We start from the raw sequence: 19,886 nt of genomic DNA, 5'->3' as shown, positions 1-19,886 counted from the left end.
TTATTTCCAGACTGGACTACTGTAATCTCCTCCTAACTGGCCTCCCTGACAATTACCTCTCTACTCTCCAATCTATCTTCAATGCAGCTGCCTGGCTCATCTTCCTCACCAAACGCACTACGTCTACCTCCCCTCTACTACAGGCCCTTCACTGGCTTCCCTTCCCTTTCAGAATCCAATTCATACTTCTCACACTCACTTACAAAGCACTCACCCACTCCTCTCCCATTTACATCTCTGACCTTATCTCCCTTTACTCTCCCACCCATCCTCTTCGCTCTGCTAATGCACGCCGACTCTCCTGTCTTCTGATTACTTCCTCCCACTCCTATCTCCAAGATTTTTCACGTGCTGCTCCCTTTCTCTGGAATTCTTTACCTCTCCCCCTCAGACTCTCCACCTCTCTACAAAATTTCAAACGGGCTCTTAAGACCCATTTCTTTACCAAACCCAGCCAAATCTCATCCTAACCCTCTGTTCCATGCTCTCTATGTACCCCATCTGTGTCACCCCTGTCTGTCTACCCCTCCCCTTAGAATGTAAGCTCTCACAAGTAGGGCCGTCTTCCCTCATGTGCTTATACTTTTCTTACTTTAATAATCCTCAACTGCCCAGATCTCGCAGTTTTTTGGCCACCTGGAACTTATCTCTATGTTGTTTACTGGTGTAGATATGCTTAGTTACCCTTTACTTGTCCTATATTGTCTTCAACTATAAGTCACTGCTTTCCTGTTTTGATTATGTGCATATGTACTCTGTAATTGGGCGCTGAGTCTTAGACATGTTGAGTTTAAGAAAGCGCTGGGACATCCAGGAAGAGATAGCAGAAAGACAGTTTGAGGTACGAGTGAGGAGAGCCGTGGAGAGATCAGGGGAGGAGAGGTAGATTTGAGTGTCATCAGCATAGAGGTGGTATTGGAAGTTAAAAGAACTGAGTTCACCTAAAGAGGACGTATAGAGAGAGAAAAGGAGAGGACCAAGAACAGAGCCTTGGGGGACACCAACAGTTAGTGGAAGTGTGGGGGGGGGGTAGTATCATGAGAGGAGACAGAGAAGGAACAATCAGAGAGGTAGGAGGACAGACAGGAGAGGGCAATATCACGCAGACCAAGAGAGTGAAGGATTTGCAGCAGGAGAGGGTGGTCCACAGTGTCAAAAGCAGCAGAGAGGTCAAGAAGAATAAGCAGAGAGTAGTGGCCCTTAGATTTGGCTGCATGGAGGTCATTGTAGACTTTTGTGAGGGCAGTTTCAGTGGAGTGGAGAGAACGGAAACCAGACTGGAATGGGTCAAGCAGTGAGTGAGAGGAAAGAAAGGCAGTGAGGCGATTATAGACAATATGCTCAAGAAGTTTGGAGGCAAAGGGGAGGAGAGAGATGGGTCGATAGTGGGAGAGAGTGTTAGGATCAAGGGTAGGTTTTTTAAGAATAGGGGAGACAAGAGCATGCTTGAAGGCAGAGGGGACAGTGCCTGATAAGAGGGAGAGATTGAGAAGATGGGCAAGATGGGAACAGGCAGAAGGAGAGAGGTAGCGGAGGAGGTGGGAGGTGATAGGGTCGAGCGGGGAGGTTGTGTGGGGGGGGGGAGGGCGGATGAGGGCCATGACTTTCTCGCCAGATACATGGGAGAAAGATGTCAGAAATATCACAGCGGTGAGTGAAAACCAGATCCAGTGAGCTCCCGTTCACATGGGAGGGTGAGGTGGTCCACTGGGAGAGACCAAGTGAAGAGGTGAGGTTAAGGAGTATAGAGGCAGGTGATTTTGTGGGGTTATCGATAGGGATGTTGAAATCACCTAGAATAATGGAGGGAATGTCAATAGAGAGGAAGTGAGGTAGCCAGGTAGTAAAGTTGTAGATGAATTTGAAGGAAATGCCAGGTGGACGGTAAATGACAGCAACTCGAAGATTAGTAGGTTGGTAGAGGCGTATTGCATAAACCCCAAATGTAGGAGAATGTAAGAGATGGTTCTGGAAGTATAAGTTGGTATGTGTAGCTTGAGGGTAAAAGGATCCCAACACCACCCCCATGGCGACCCCTGGGTCGGGGTGTGTGCGAGAATGTGAGGCAGAGAGAGCAGCAGGAGAAGTGGTGTCATGGGGATTAATCCAGGTTTCTGTAATGTCCAGGAGGTGCAGGGAGTTGGAAATGAAAAGGTCATGAGTGGGGGCCAGTTTGTTGCAAAGAGATCTGGCATTCCAGAGTGCGCAGGATAGGGGGTATGAGTTTGTGGGAGAGATGTGAATGAGATTATCAGGATTGCTGTAGCGTTGAGGTGGGAGTAACTTGGAAGGAAGGGATAAAGAGGGTGTAATGATGGTGCTGGGGCCTTGGCTAGGAAGGGAGACTGCAGGAGTGAGGCAGGGAGGGACTGCAGTTTGATGCTGGTGGAGGAGAGGTGAGGAGACAGGCAGAGGAGGGAGAGAGCAGGGTTGAGTGATGGGGTATAAATGGTGTGAAGGGGCAGAAGTGAATTGCAATGGGGAAACAGAAGAGGGGAAGGGAGGCAGACAGAGGAGAGGGGAGAGGATGAGATGTAGGAGACTGGGAGAGGGGGATAGAGGTGGTACCAGGGTACAGAATAAAGGATTAGGAAGACGAGGATTAATGGAGGTTGCCAGCCTGGCCATAGTGTGGATGGGGTAAAAAGTGGTAGTAAAATGAGAATAGGAGGAGGAGTGGTGGCTGAATGAGAGAGCAGTGAAGTTTGCAGAAAGAAATACGATTTGCAAGTATTTAAAATGTCGTTAATATCTACAGGTTAAAATGTTTACACTAAAGAAACCTTGATATGTTCAACTTTACATATGGAATGTGAGTTCTGGTATGCACACAGTGTCAAATGATACACCTGATATACTGCACGTTGGTTTACTGGTTTACACATTGAATTTTATATATTTCTTCACATGTTCACAAAACCCCTATATGAGAGTTGGAAATTGAACAGCATCTGCAACGGAGAGGTTTAGTCCATCCATGGGGAGGATCTGAAAGTAAAGATACCTTTACGTGCTTCTTATCGCCTTTAATACTGTGAGTGGGGTACGCTTTCCTTCTTCACCCCAGGAACTAAAGATACCTTAATATGTTTCATCTACTCTACAGCTATAGTGAGTGGGGTACGCCCATTTTAATTACACGGAAATCATTCTACATAGAAGTCTGAAAATAAGATACTAACACTGGGGCACACAGATATAAAGAAACCTTGTTTTGCACATCATCACTTTCAAAGTGTGAGTTGGGGTACACCATCTGTACGCTATTTACCAATTTGCCCCCTGGATATCAAAACTAGGAAGAATGTATGAACACTTATTTAAAAAAAATAAGATTTTAAACCTACCGGTAAATCTTTTTCTCGTAGTCCGTAGAGGATGCTGGGGACTCCGTAAGGACCATGGGGATAGACAGGCTCCGCAGGAGACATGGGTACTTTAAGAAAGACTTTAGGTATGGGTGTGCACTGGCTCCTCCCTCTATGCCCCTCCTCTAGACCTCAGTTAGAGAAACTCTGCCCAGAGGAGATGGACAGTACAAGGAAAGGATTTTTGTTAATCCAAGGGCAAGATTCATACCAGCCACACCAATCACACCGTATAACTTGTGTATCAATTAAACAGTTAACAGTATGAAAAAATAACGTAGCATCAGTCCAACCTGATGGAACTCTAACATAACCCTTATGTAAGCAAAACTATATACAAGTCTCGCAGAAGTAGTCCGCACTTGGGACGGGCGCCCAGCATCCTCTACGGACTACGAGAAAAAGATTTACCGGTAGGTTTAAAATCTTATTTTCTCTAACGTCCTAGAGGATGCTGGGGACTCCATAAGGACCATGGGGATTATACCAAAGCTCCCAAATGGGCGGGAGAGTGCGGATGACTCTGCAGCACCGAATGAGCAAACCTTAGGTCCTCCTCAGCCAGGGTATCAAACTTATAGAACTTTGCAAAGGTGTTTGAACCCGACCAAGTAGCAGCTCGGCACAGTTGTAGTGCCGAGACCCCTCGGGCAGCTGCCCAAGACGAGCCCACCTTCCTAGTGGAATGGGCCTTGACCGATTTTGGTAACGGCAATCCAGCCGTAGAATGGGCCTGCTGGATCGTATTACAGATCCAGCGAGCAACAGTCTGCTTCGAAGCAGGGGCGTCAACCTTGTTGGCTGCATATAGGACAAACAGTGCTTCCGTTTTCCAGACTCTAGCCGTTCTGGCTACATACATTTTCAAAGCCCTGACTACATCAAGGGACTCAGAATCCTCCAAATCTCGTGTAGCCACAGGCACCACAATAGGTTGGTTCATATGAAAAGATGACACCACCTTAGGCAAGAATTGAGGGCGAGTCCGCAATTCCGCCCTATCCATATGGAAAACCAGATAAGGGCTTTTATGAGACAACGCCACCAATTCCGACCCTCGCCTAGCTGAAGCCAAGGCTAATAACATGACCACCTTCCAAGTGAGATATTTTAACTCCACCGTTTGAAGTGGTTCAAACAGGAGCGTCGAAATGGGCGGGGCAAGGGGGCAGCTCGCCCCCCGCAAAAATGAGAGAGGCGCCTATCAACTGAAGTAGAGGAGCGGAAATACCGCTGCTGCACTTTACAGCTGACGTGCGTGTAGCAGCAGCAGCAGCACCTCCTGATTCCTCGTCTGACTGTGTGGTCCCGGACTCCTCCATGGCGCCACCTCCTCCCTCGTAGTGGCTCCACCCCCTCCTCCGTAGTGGCTCCGACCCCTCCCGCAGTGGCTCTACTTCCTCCTCCCAGCCTGGAAACCACCCTGCAGAAACGGAGGATGTAGCAGGAGGTGGGATATATCAAGCCTGACCCGGCCTGCTCTGCCCCTACCCTGCTTGCCCTGGCCGGCTCCCGGTGAAAGTGCTGCAATTTTCGGTTATTTAGGGGGTGGGGCCTAATGCCGTGAAGTGCCCGCCCCCATAAAATACCTCTGCTCTGTTGTACTATGGAAGTGTGTCTCCGGCTGGCTTAATCTCTCGGTTGATTCTATATCGGAGTGGGAGAAGGGACCTTCTGACGTACCTAGGGGAGGAGACCCGTCACCAGGGGGAGGAGCTACGGCCGAACAAGGTACCCAAAAAGTACCCTCGCTGGCTCGCTTCGCTCGCCACGCTTCGGGCACGGTGGCTCGCTTCGCTCGCCACCTAATTACTAAAGGTAATAGTTGGTGGCGTGGATACTAGAGCAACTGTCCCGCTGGCGTAGCTCCTCCCCCTTGTGTCATGGCTCCTCCGCCTGACGGAAAAGGTCCCTTAGGCCACTTGGATCTAGCCTCAACCTTAATCTCTCCCTCTCCCCCTCTCTCTGTCTCCCCCCTGTCTTTACACTGTCTACCTCCAGGCCCGGTGAGAGGGAGGGGGCAACTGTATCAGGCCCCAGGGGCGTATCTACCTATTGGCCAGGATGGCACTCGCCAGGGGTGCCAGCTGTGGAGGGGCGCCGCCCGGCAGTGCCACCCACAGCCAGGGGGTAGATTCACTGTGTCCCCAGACCCCCACCCACAGGGATGCCCGGCAACGACCACAGAAGGCAGCAGCAGCAACCACTGTTCTTGTCTCCGGCACCGCTCCGCAGTCCGCACTACAATCAAGTAATTCTGCAAAACTACAGCTCCCAGCAGCCATTGCTGCTGAGAGCTCACAGCAGCAATGGCTGCTGGGAGCTGTAGTTTTGCAGAATTACTTGATTGTAGTGCGGACTGCGGAGTGGTGCCGGAGACAAGAACAGTGGTTGCCGCTGCAGCCTTCTGTGGTCGTTGCCGGGCATCCACGCGGGGATGCCGGGTTGGTCCCTCCTTTGCCTGCTCCGAGGTCCCCTCAGTGGCTACTCATCACCCCAATGCTAGGCCGGCAACCGCAATTTGAGATGCACAGTGACGCGGCCGCCTGCTGTCCCGCGAGGCTCCGGGAGTCGGAAGTCTTGCGCAATACGGAGGACTGAAGAACCGCGCCAGAATACTATTAAGCATGCCGCCCTGGATGAAGAACCAAGCCACCAGGGTTATGCGCTTGCTCCTCCGCCACCACGCTGCACTACCAACACGGGATTTGTGTATGCTAGGTGATGCATGCAGCTGCTGAGGGAATGCGGCGGATGGTGCTCAAAGCCAGAGAAAGGAGCAGCAGGCGGCTCCCAGGAGCAGGTAACCCGAGGGTAGAGCTCGGACTGTGCATGTGTGTGTGGGGAGAAACTGGTGGCAGGTGGGGTCTGGGTCACTATTATACCCGGGATACAGAAAAGATGCACTGAGGAGAGGGCCACTAGAGAGTTAACAAGGGACTAGTGGCACTACATTGCTAAGCATGTCTTCTGTGTGACAGACATCTGGGTACCTGCCCTGTAGACACTGTACTGTTCTCACAGGTAACCACACTATAAAATAGGGTTAGTTTCCTGCTTTGTCTGCTAGTGTGTTATTGCATACCTGTAGGAGATAAGTACGAGATCCAGGCGGTCAGGAGCCCGACTGCCGGGATTCCAGCGGCGAGCGCAGCGTGTCCCCTCACGGGGCTTGCTGTGTTTGCCACGCTTCGGGCCCGATGGCGATCTTTGGTCGCCACAGGTTTCTATTCCCCTCCAGGTGGTTGCGTGAACCACCACCCAAGAGGGGTAACCAGCCGGCCGTCAGAGCTCCGACCGACGGTATTTCAGGTGGTGTCGGGATTCCGGCGTCGGGATCCTGACCGCCGGGATCCCGGCAGGCGGTCAATTGACTGCCTCCCACCTGTAGCTCTAGATGAATTGGAGATATATATTGAATACTATAACCGTGAGTAGTATAATTGTGTTTGGGTTCAGTATGTAATGCCGAGGGACGGGATGCTGATGGTCAGAATACCGACATCGGCATCCCGTCCATTAAAATCCCGACAGCCCCGTAGTTAGCACCCTAAACTACCCCTGTCCCCTACCCTAACCCTCCCCGCTTGGTGCCTAACTCGAATCCTCCCTCCCCGGTACCTAACCCTAACCTTTCCTGTCCCTACACCCTAACCCCTCTTCTCCTACCTAAAGCTAACCTCCCTAATTGGGGTTACTATTGTGTGGTGGTCATGCCCCTTTTTTGGCACACTGGACTTCCATATTTTAAATATGGGGTGGGGGTGCCAGTCCTTTACTTTGCCAGGGGTGCTCGGACCCCTAGATACACCCCTGCCAGGCCCCACAGTTCAGAGGGGCCCTGAGGAATAGGGGCACAAAAAAACGGGGGCCCGAGTGCTTAATCCTACTTTTTTAATTAAGCCAATTAAGTTTAACAAACAAAAAAAAAAATTTAGTTGCGCCTCACCGGCCATTTCTTCCCCGTTACACTGTCACCTGGTCTGGTCCCGCTCCAGCCCTTCCATGCTGTTTCTACGCCACGCAGCAGATCATCCCTGAGCCCAGCAGGAAAATCACCTCCTGAAATGACAGCAGTGTGTGTTGATGCTACCTGCATGAGAGGGCACATCACGTCAGGACACTTGCTGGCCACAGCAGCTCGCCTAGCGGCAATGCCGAGACTGGACAGTTTAAATCCACCGCACAAGAGCGATCTGTCTGCTTTCCCGCCACCCTCCCACCACAATTACAGAGATGGGGAGAAGAACAGCAGGAATCCATCCTCCTGCACTAAGGTACAGCCTCAAAGTCACGCTGCCCTGAGACATGACTGACAGCATTCAGTCCACACGCAGCAAGCTGACAGCAGTGACCTTCCCCTACCACTTCACTAAACGACTTGTCCATGTCTGCTCAACCTCTCGTACCCCCACCCTTTTTGCTCTGTGTGTGGTCTTATGCTGATTGTTACACACAATGTCATCTAGTGGGCCGGTATACACTGGTATGGCATACCGCCACATCAAGCACTGACTGAGACCACCGCCGTCGCAGTATTTAAAATTCAGCGCTATTGAATCGGCCACGACCGGCAGCCAATCAGCCGCGGCCGCTCCTGATTGGCTGCCGGTCCGTGGCAGATTTGATATAGCCCTCTTATAACAGAATTAATACAACAAATAAGACAGCGCTGACTGAGATGATTTTGTATAATTAATTTGTATTATTATTTAATATTTAAAACTACAGTAAAAACACATAAAATAAATGAATGTATCACTGCACTGATGGGCTCATAGTCACCATTCATAGGATGTTGTTCACTTGCTGCTTGGTTTAATGTCCCTGAAGGGTCCGCACATTCGAATGTCCCTTATCCTGGGGTTGTAGCACAGTCCCCGTGCTGAAAGATTTGTACAAAACAACGCTGGAGGAATAGCTGTCCCAGTAGTGTGGCAATACAACGGGGAAGTCCTCACTAGTATTGCGTGGTGGTCTTGGTATTCGGTCTTTGTTAGTGGATAGGGTGCAAATAGCGCTATTTTGCGGAGTCCTTAGGGGTCCAAGCGGCGGTAGATATCCGGTGAAGGTGACACAGGCTCACACCTGACGCGTTTCACAGCTACCTGCTGTTTTATCAAAGGTGACTTAGTCCTTGCTGGCAGTGTATTTATACCTAAGTTAATTACCCTATTCATTACAGCTGATAGAACAAATCATCTCATCACATATTTAAAAATAGTTAAAAACATCATTATATGTGGATAGACTCAAGGCAATGAAGGAAATTAAATATAATTCATAAACTAAAATGCTTTATTCATTAAGAATCTATGTTTAAATCAGTCCGCTCGTGCTAGAACGCACGCGGACTCCTGGACTTCCGGCCCGTGACCCGCATTCGTCACTAAGGAGACCGGGCTTCTTTGTTTATGTGTCTCGGGCTGGGTTCCGTTTCCGTTCGTGACGTACACAGGTTGCTATGGGGATAGAGTCCGTCTCCCCTCCAATCATAAAGTGTGTATAGGTCACGTGATCGGCGCTCCGTGGAGCGCATAATATATTAACTTATGTCTGGTCCGTGGCCGGCATAGATTACTATGTAGAGTATACAAGTTGCTATGGGGATAGAGTCCGTCTCCCCTCCAATCATAAAGTTTGTATAGGTCACGTGATCGGCACTCCGTGGAGCGCATAATATATTAACTTATTTCTGGTCCGTGACCCGCATAGATTACTATGTAGAGTATACCTTCTCTCTTCCAATTATATTATATACACACTTTCGCGTGATCAACACCTACGGAGCATATAGTACGAGATATTTCTTCATACTGATCTTATTTATAACATAATTAGGATTAATTATTTTAACAGAAACAATATAGAAAAAGTCTCATTCCATGAGATATGAGAGAGCAATCTTATCTAAGCAGTCACATTGTGTAATTATATAAAGAATTATCTTATCGATCTTCCAATGGTTTATCATTAGTATAAACAAAGTACAGATGTTTTTATATACTGATTGATTAAATATGTATATACATAGCATATTTCAATCGAAACATATTTAATTAGAATTTAATATATGATTTTTTGATTGGCATAGGGAAATGGTTATTATAATTATAATGTTGGGAAGACAATTTTATAAATATGACAATTCATTCCACTGTCATGTCCATAATATTCAATATTACCGTAGGAACATAGGGTAGGACTTGGGAGGGTCAGAAAGAGAAATTGATAGGAAAGAATCATAGGGTTAGTTGTATATCAGACGGGGATTTTGAGTTTAAATCACACAATTAAGCTCTACTGATTCATTTAAACCTGCGGGAAAGATGCTGTTCATTTTGAGCATCCAGAATACTTCTTGCTTACAAAGGGTTTTATATCGATCTCCACCTCTTATTGTCTTATTAATAAATTCTAAGCCTGTCACCTTTAAACATTTGGGGTTTCCTTTATGGAAATCCACATAGTGTTTTGATACACTATGTGTTAACACTTTTTTTAGAATATTTCTGCGGTGTTCGAGGAATCTTACTTTTAGAGGGCGTGTAGTCCTACCAATATATTTTAAATTACAACCGCAGGTCAACATATAGATTACATAAGATGTATTGCAATTCATATATGTTTTTATCTCATATGGTTTCTCTTTCTCATCTATGTTAACCATTGTGGTGCGGTCGGCTATAAAGTTACAGGTTAAGCATCTATTCCTGCCACATTTGAAGAATCCTTTGGTTTTATTTCCCTGCTGTGTGAGCCAGTCTACTCTTTCTATGTCTCTTTTGGGATTATTCTTCTCTTCGATTCTTTTGAGGTGGCTAGGGGCCAACAGATTTTTAAGAGATTTATTCTTACGAAAGATAAAATTTGGTGCCTTTGGGAGAATATTTACTAATATATTATCTTGTTTTAGTATATTGTAATTTTTTGATATAATTTCTCTTATTTCTCCATGGCAATTATTATAGGTTGAGATGAATGATATATCTGAGGGCGGGTTCTCTTCTATAGTATTTTTGTTTTTATTTTTAGAATTATCTTTAGATGGATTTAAGAGTTGGTCTCTTTCGATATTTCTTACTTCATTCAAGGCTTTTTCTAATATATGGCTTGGGTACCCCCTATCCGTAAAGGAGTCTATCATGGTTTTTGCTTGAGAGTCAAATGAGGCCGTAGTGGAACAGTTTCTTCTGATGCGTAATAATTGACTCTTAGGGATACCTTTTTTTTTTCCATACTGAGTGGTGTGCACTATTAAAGTGTAGGTAGGCACTAGTGCCAGTCTCTTTTACATAGTTATTTGTAACTATTTCATTATTTATCACTTCTAATGAAACATCTAAGAAATTGATACAAGAGGTGTTAAAGGAGTGAGTAAAAGTGAGATTATATGGATTTTTATTAAGGTGCGTGACAAATGAAAGTGCTGACGTGGAATCCCCATCCCAAATAATAAATAAATCATCTATATATCGCCCATAGAGGACCAGGTGCGCGCCGAACCCGCCACCCCACACGAGCTGGTCCTCGACCTCGCCCATGTAGAGATTGGCGTAACTCGGCGCGAACCTGGTCCCCATGGCTGTGCCCATCACCTGAAGATAAAAGGTGTCCAGGAATAAAAAATAATTGTGCTTTAAGATAAAAGAAATGGAATCCAAAATAAACTGTTTGTGTTTCTCCCTGAGGTCTCCATCTTTTTCCAATCTATTAGCAATCGTTTGTATACCGGTATCGTGAGGAATATTTGAGTAAAGACTCTGTACGTCTAAGGTTAAGAACGCATAAGAGTCCTTCCATTTTATTGTTTTTATCATGTTTAAAAAATGTGTGGTATCTTTGATGTGAGACCTCAAGGTAGAAACACGTGGTTGTAAATGTGAATCAACATAGTGGGATAAATTAGACGTGAGGGAACCAATACCAGAAATAATAGGACGCCCAGGAGGTGAAGTGAGGGACTTGTGTATCTTTGGGAGGTGATAATAGGTGGGTACAATTGGATGAGAACAGAAAAGGAACTGATGTTCTTCTTTAGTGATAACATGATCCTCAACTGCAGCTGAAAGTAAGTATTGGAGTTCTATTAAATATTTCTCTGTTGGATCGGTTGACAATGTTGAATAAAAAGTTTTATCTCCCAACTGTCTCTCCGCTTCTTTTATATAATCTGCCCTGTCTTGTATAATGAGACCCCCCCCCTTATCAGCAGCCTTAATAATGATCGAACTATCTCTGGTGAGTTTTCTTAAAGCTTTCTTTTCCCATTTATTTATATTTTGCTTTTTCCTTATGATTTTAGTATTATCTGCACATAGTGTCTTAAAATCATCTAGTGTAGTTTTATAAAAACTTTCTATGCTTACACCCTTAGATTTAATCGGATAAAAATCTGATTTATTTTTAAGGAGTTTCCGTTCTCCTTTAATGTCAAAAATCTTTTCAGGGGAAGATTTTTCTGGATTCTCCTCTAGAAGTTCAGTGAGTATCTGTATAGCCGCTGTGTCTCCTGTATCTAATAATATGGGGTATGCTTCTTCTCCATTTTTTACTAGATTTTGTTTTGCAAAATACTTTTTACGGCATAAGGTTCTCACGAACCGATTTAATTCTACAAATAAATCAAAAATATTTGGTGGTGCTGTGGGGGAAAATTTTAATCCTTTAGCTAATATTTGTATCTCACTTTCTGATAGTTTTTTTGATGATAAGTTGAATATGTTTTTTCCTTGGTTTTTTCTCTTAAGTGCTTTCAATCTCTTGAATGTTTCTTTCTTGCCTCCTCTTCTTCCTCTAAACTTGGGTTTCTTCCTCTCTTTTGGGAGTCCCATTGCCACTCTCTGTCCCTATCCCAAATCCCCTGTCTTCGCTGTTCTAAAAAACCTTCTTTATTATTAGTTGATGTTGGTTCCTTCTGTTTTGGCCTTGCGCCAGGTTCTAAGGTAGTTCTTTTTTTGTATTCTGATGTTTCTATTTCATTTTCTTTTTCCCATGTTCTATCCTTATCAGGAAAACGGTAGTTATTTTGTGGGCGATATTGTTGTCTACCTCTGTTCCTAGGATTTCTAGGGCTATCTGTCTTAAAGTTTTTAGATTGAGTATATCCTATGTCCTTAGTATCATAGTTTCTCTTTCCATTTTGACTTTTATCCCTATTTTTCTGATACCTATAGGTCCTAACATTACCTGACCGATAATCTTCTAGATCGCGTTGGAATTTTTTGCATTTAGTACTTATCAAGGACTGCTCGTATTTTGTCACTTGTTCAGTTACAAATGAGTCCCTCTCTCTATATTCCCTATCTTGACAAAATGGTTCTAGTTCAATTTTTAAAGCTTCAATTTCAATTTCTAGTTTTTTTACTTTGGAACTTCTATATTCAATTACTAGTTCCATCAATGAAAAAGAGCATTTATCTAATATTCCTTCCCATTTAGTTTGGAATTCTGTTATGTCTTGGAATATGGAGGGTTTGAAAAGTCTGAGTCCCCTTGGTATTAACTTTTTATCTAAGTATTTTTGTAAATTGACACTGTCCAGCCAGTGTCTGGACTCAGACTTTAACATATCCTCCAACTTCCTGAAATCATTTCTAAGTTTATCATCAGACGTTCCTTCTTTGTTTTTTTCTAAGGGCATATCCCATTTTGAGAGATATGATTGCCTTCTATTGAGTCTATCCTGAAAATTGGAGAAACAGCTCATGCTGCCCCTTTAAGACTATGTGTGTAAGCAGAAAGAAAATAACCAATTAATTGGAAGGGGCGCTCAAGCTGTGGCTCCAATTTATATGTGATTAGCAGCTGTCTGAATAGGCTAGTCACACCTATAACATCATATAACAGAATTAATACAACAAATAAGACAGCGCTGACTGAGATGATTTTGTATAATTAATTTGTATTATTATTTAATATTTAAAACTACAGTAAAAACACATAAAATAAATGAATGTATCACTGCACTGATGGGCTCATAGTCACCATTCATAGGATGTTGTTCACTTGCTGCTTGGTTTAATGTCCCTGAAGGGTCCGCACATTCGAATGTCCCTTATCCTGGGGTTGTAGCACAGTCCCCGTGCCAAAAGATTTGTACAAAACAACGCTGGAGGAATAGCTGTCCCAGTAGTGTGGCAATACAACGGGGAAGTCCTCACTAGTATTGCGTGGTGGTCTTGGTATTCGGTCTTTGTTAGTGGATAGGGTGCAAATAGCGCTATTTTGCGGAGTCCTTAGGGGTCCAAGCGGCGGTAGATATCCGGTGAAGGTGACACAGGCTCACACCTGACGCGTTTCACAGCTACCTGCTGTTTTATCAAAGGTGACTTAGTCCTTGCTGGCAGTGTATTTATACCTAAGTTAATTACCCTATTCATTACAGCTGATAGAACAAATCATCTCATCACATATTTAAAAATAGTTAAAAACATCATTATATGTGGATAGACTCAAGGCAATGAAGGAAATTAAATATAATTCATAAACTAAAATGCTTTATTCATTAAGAATCTATGTTTAAATCAGTCCGCTCGTGCTAGAACGCACGCGGACTCCTGGACTTCCGGCCCGTGACCCGCATTCGTCACTAAGGAGACCGGGCTTCTTTGTTTATGTGTCTCGGGCTGGGTTCCGTTTCCGTTCGTGACGTACACAGGTTGCTATGGGGATAGAGTCCGTCTCCCCTCCAATCATAAAGTGTGTATAGGTCACGTGATCGGCGCTCCGTGGAGCGCATAATATATTAACTTATGTCTGGTCCGTGGCCCGCATAGATTACTATGTAGAGTATACAAGTTGCTATGGGGATAGAGTCCGTCTCCCCTCCAATCATAAAGTTTGTATAGGTCACGTGATCGGCGCTCCGTGGAGCGCATAATATATTAACTTATTTCTGGTCCGTGACCCGCATAGATTACTATGTAGAGTATACCTTCTCTCTTCCAATTATATTATATACACACTTTCGCGTGATCAACACCTACGGAGCATATAGTACGAGATATTTCTTCATACTGATCTTATTTATAACATAATTAGGATTAATTATTTTAACAGAAACAATATAGAAAAAGTCTCATTCCATGAGATATGAGAGAGCAATCTTATCTAAGCAGTCACATTGTGTAATTATATAAAGAATTATCTTATCGATCTTCCAATGGTTTATCATTAGTATAAACAAAGTACAGATGTTTTTATATACTGATTGATTAAATATGTATATACATAGCATATTTCAATCGAAACATATTTAATTAGAATTTAATATATGATTTTTTGATTGGCATAGGGAAATGGTTATTATAATTATAATGTTGGGAAGACAATTTTATAAATATGACAATTCATTCCACTGTCATGTCCATAATATTCAATATTACCGTAGGAACATAGGGTAGGACTTGGGAGGGTCAGAAACGATTGCTAATAGATTGGAAAAAGATGGAGACCTCAGGGAGAAACACAAACAGTTTATTTTGGATTCCATTTCTTTTATCTTAAAGCACAATTATTTTTTATTCCTGGACACCTTTTATCTTCAGGTGATGGGCACAGCCATGGGGACCAGGTTCGCGCCGAGTTACGCCAATCTCTACATGGGCGAGGTCGAGGACCAGCTCGTGTGGGGTGGCGGGTTCGGCGCGCACCTGGTCCTCTATGGGCGATATATAGATGATTTATTTATTATTTGGGATGGGGATTCCACGTCAGCACTTTCATTTGTCACGCACCTTAATAAAAATCCATATAATCTCACTTTTACTCACTCCTTTAACACCTCTTGTATCAATTTCTTAGATGTTTCATTAGAAGTGATAAATAATGAAATAGTTACAAATAACTATGTAAAAGAGACTGGCACTAGTGCCTACCTACACTTTAATAGTGCACACCACTCAGTATGGAAAAAAGGTATCCCTAAGAGTCAATTATTACGCATCAGAAGAAACTGTTCCACTACGGCCTCATTTGACTCTCAAGCAAAAACCATGATAGACTCCTTTACAGATAGGGGGTACCCAAGCCATATATTAGAAAAAGCCTTGAATGAAGTAAGAAATATCGAAAGAGACCAACTCTTAAATCCATCTAAAGATAATTCTAAAAATAAAAACAAAAATACTATAGAAGAGAACCCGCCCTCAGATATATCATTCATCTCAACCTATAATAATTGCCATGGAGAAATAAGAGAAATTATATCAAAAAATTACAATATACTAAAACAAGATAATATATTAGTAAATATTCTCCCAAAGGCACCAAATTTTATCTTTCGTAAGAATAAATCTCTTAAAAATCTGTTGGCCCCTAGCCACCTCAAAAGAATCGAAGAGAAGAATAATCCCAAAAGAGACATAGAAAGAGTAGACTGGGTCACACAGCTGGGAAATAAAACCAAAGGATTCTTCAAATGTGGCAGGAATAGATGCTTAACCTGTAACTTTATAGCCGACCGCACCACAATGGTTAACATAGATGAGAAAGAGAAACCATATGAGATAAAAACATATATGAATTGCAATACATCTTATGTAATCTATATGTTGACCTGCGGTTGTAATTTAAAATATATTGGTAGGACTACACGCCCTCTAAAAGTAAGATTCCTCGAACACCGCAGAAATATTCTAAAAAAAAGTGTTAACACATAGTGTATCAAAACACTATGTGGATTTCCATAAAGGAAACCCCAAATGTTTAAAGGTGACAGGCTTAGAATTTATTAATAAGACAATAAGAGGTGGAGATCGATATAAAACCCTTTGTAAGCAAGAAATATTCTGGATGCTCAAAATGAACAGCATCTTTCCCGCAGGTTTAAATGAATCAGTAGAGCTTAATTGTGTGATTTAAACTCAAAATCCCCGTCTGATATACAACTAACCCCATGATTCTTTCCTATCAATTTCTCTTTCTGACCCTCCCAAGTCCTACCCTATGTTCCTACGGTAATATTGAATATTATGGACATGACAGTGGAATGAATTGTCATATTTATAAAATTGTCTTCCCAACATTATAATTATAATAACCATTTCCCTATGCCAATCAAAAAATCATATATTAAATTCTAATTAAATATGTTTCGATTGAAATATGCTATGTATATACATATTTAATCAATCAGTATATAAAAACATCTGTACTTTGTTTATACTAATGATAAACCATTGGAAGATCGATAAGATAATTATTTATATAATTACACAATGTGACTGCTTAGATAAGATTGCTCTCTCATATCTCATGGAATGAGACTTTTTCTATATTGTTTCTGTTAAAATAATTAATCCTAATTATGTTATAAATAAGATCAGTATGAAGAAATATCTCGTACTATATGCTCCGTAGGTGTTGATCACGCGAAAGTGTGTATATAATATAATTGGAAGAGAGAAGGTATACTCTACATAGTAATCTATGCGGGTCACGGACCAGAAATAAGTTAATATATTATGCGCTCCACGGAGCGCCGATCACGTGACCTATACAAACTTTATGATTGGAGGGGAGACGGACTCTATCCCCATAGCAACTTGTATACTCTACATAGTAATCTATGCGGGCCACGGACCAGACATAAGTTAATATATTATGCGCTCCACGGAGCGCCGATCACGTGACCTATACACACTTTATGATTGGAGGGGAGACGGACTCTATCCCCATAGCAACCTGTGTACGTCACGAACGGAAACGGAACCCAGCCCGAGACACATAAACAAAGAAGCCCGGTCTCCTTAGTGACGAATGCGGGTCACGGGCCGGAAGTCCAGGAGTCCGCGTGCGTTCTAGCACGAGCGGACTGATTTAAACATAGATTCTTAATGAATAAAGCATTTTAGTTTATGAATTATATTTAATTTCCTTCATTGCCTTGAGTCTATCCACATATAATGATGTTTTTAACTATTTTTAAATATGTGATGAGATGATTTGTTCTATCAGCTGTAATGAATAGGGTAATTAACTTAGGTATAAATACACTGCCAGCAAGGACTAAGTCACCTTTGATAAAACAGCAGGTAGCTGTGAAACGCGTCAGGTGTGAGCCTGTGTCACCTTCACCGGATATCTACCGCCGCTTGGACCCCTAAGGACTCCGCAAAATAGCGCTATTTGCACCCTATCCACTAACAAAGACCGAATACCAAGACCACCACGCAATACTAGTGAGGACTTCCCCGTTGTATTGCCACACTACTGGGACAGCTATTCCTCCAGCGTTGTTTTGTACAAATCTTTCGGCACGGGGACTGTGCTACAACCCCAGGATAAGGGACATTCGAATGTGCGGACCCTTCAGGGACATTAAACCAAGCAGCAAGTGAACAACATCCTATGAATGGTGACTATGAGCCCATCAGTGCAGTGATACATTCATTTATTTTATGTGTTTTTACTGTAGTTTTAAATATTAAATAATAATACAAATTAATTATACAAAATCATCTCAGTCAGCGCTGTCTTATTTGTTGTATTAATTCTGTTATATGATGTTATAGGTGTGACTAGCCTATTCAGACAGCTGCTAATCACATATAAATTGGAGCCACAGCTTGAGCGCCCCTTCCAATTAATTGGTTATTTTCTTTCTGCTTGATATAGCCCTCTGTCTGTTTCACACTCATGACCACAGCCTCCTACTCGGCACCGCCACCTCCCACAGCACAGCCTCCTCCGCACAGCCGCCCACAGCCTCCGCACCGCCGACCACAGCAAGCTCTGCACCGCTGCTGACCACAACATCCTCATCCTCCACGCCGCAAATCACAGCCTCCTCCACACCGCCACTGCTGATTAGGTAATTTTACACTGCTTCCTTTCTCCCTTCTGTATGTCATTGCTCTCCCTCTCTCTGTCACTCTCCATGTCCCTATGTCCCTGCTGTCTCTCTCCCTATCCCTGTGTCCCTGCTGTCAATCACCCTGTCCCTATGTTCCTGCTGTCAATCTCCCTGTCCCTGCTGTCACTCTCCCTGACCCTATGTCCCTGCTGTCACTCTCCCTGTCCCTATGTTCCTGCTGTCAATCTCCCTGTCCCTATGTTCCTGCTGTCACTCTCCCTGTCCCTATGTCCCTGCTGTCACTCTCCCTGTCCCTATGTTCCTGCTGTCAATCTCCCTGTCCCTGCTGTCACTCTCCCTGTCCCTATGTTCCTGCTGTCAATCTCCCTGTCCCTATGTCCCTGCTGTCACTCTCCCTGTCCCTATGTCCCTCGGTCACTCTCCCTGTCCCTAAATTGAAGCTCATACTGTGTGGCATAATGTGCATTTTGGCTCATTCCGTGTGAATTTTGGTTCATACTGTGTGGAAAAATGTGAATTTTGTCTCATTCTATGAGGCATAATGTGAATTTTGGCTCATTCCGTGTGAATTTTGGCTCATTCCATGTAGCATAATGTGAATTTTGGCTCATTCCGTGTGAATTTTGGCTCATTCCATGTGGCATAATGTGAATTTTGGCTCATTCCATGTGGCATAATGTGTAAGGAGCACCAGTACTAGATAGTATAAGGGGTTCTACTATTGTGGTGAATAATGTGTATAAGGGGTATATGGTGTGGTACACTACACTTAGGGCACTCCCCCTTTTCAGGAGCGCGCGCGCTTAATAACAGCCTTCACTTTTCCATACCCACACTTCAAAATTTCCACTTCGACCACTGGTGTCATAAAGATTTAGTGCAGCTGCAGTTCTATCTTGCCCTGCTGGAAAATGTAGTGCACATAAATTATATCAGCGGAGACCAACTCTTAGGGGCCCATTTATCATGTATCGCATGTTGAATGCGACCTGGGAGGGATCTTACCTCCCTGAATGTATAATGCAGCATACCTGCAATGTGCTGTGGTGTCTGCCGGGACATCTGCGCATGCACGGTCAGCTTAGACCACACATGCACAGAGGTTGCTTCGGGGGAGGGTTCCAGAGCCAGCAATACGATGTGTAGCCCATAGGCTACAATGGGCTGAATTGCAGTAGCTGCGGGGAATAATATCGGGAATGCTTTGCATTCCGGATATTGGTAAACCAGGCAGCATCGCATTCCCCATAGAAACCCGTGAGGGATGCTGGTGCGGGCGACAATGGAGGGATCGCAGCAGGTATCACTGATAACTGCTGAGATCCCGCCTTCATACATTCAGTAGATCCCTAATATTTGTGGGTAACCCCCGAAAACGTGTGTATATATGTGTGTGTGTGTGTGTGTGTGTGTGTGTGTGTGTGTGTGTGTGTATATATATGTGTATACAGGTTGAGTATCCCATATCCAAATATTCCGAAATACGGAATATTCCGAAATACGGACTTTTTTGAGTGAGAGTGAAATAGTGAAACCTTTGTTTTTTGATGACTCAATGTACACAAACTTTGTTTAATACACAAAGTTATTAAAAATATTGTATTAAATGACCTTCAGGCTGTGTGCATAAGGTGTATATGAAACATAAATGAATTGTGTGAATGTATACACACTTTGTTTAATGCACAAAGTTATATAAA

The sequence above is a fragment of the Pseudophryne corroboree genome, chromosome 2, assembly GCF_028390025.1.
Source record: "Pseudophryne corroboree isolate aPseCor3 chromosome 2, aPseCor3.hap2, whole genome shotgun sequence".
Taxonomy (NCBI): domain Eukaryota; kingdom Metazoa; phylum Chordata; class Amphibia; order Anura; family Myobatrachidae; genus Pseudophryne; species Pseudophryne corroboree.
The sequence above is the reverse complement of the archived record's forward strand: the minus strand, read 5'-3'. Positions refer to the sequence as shown.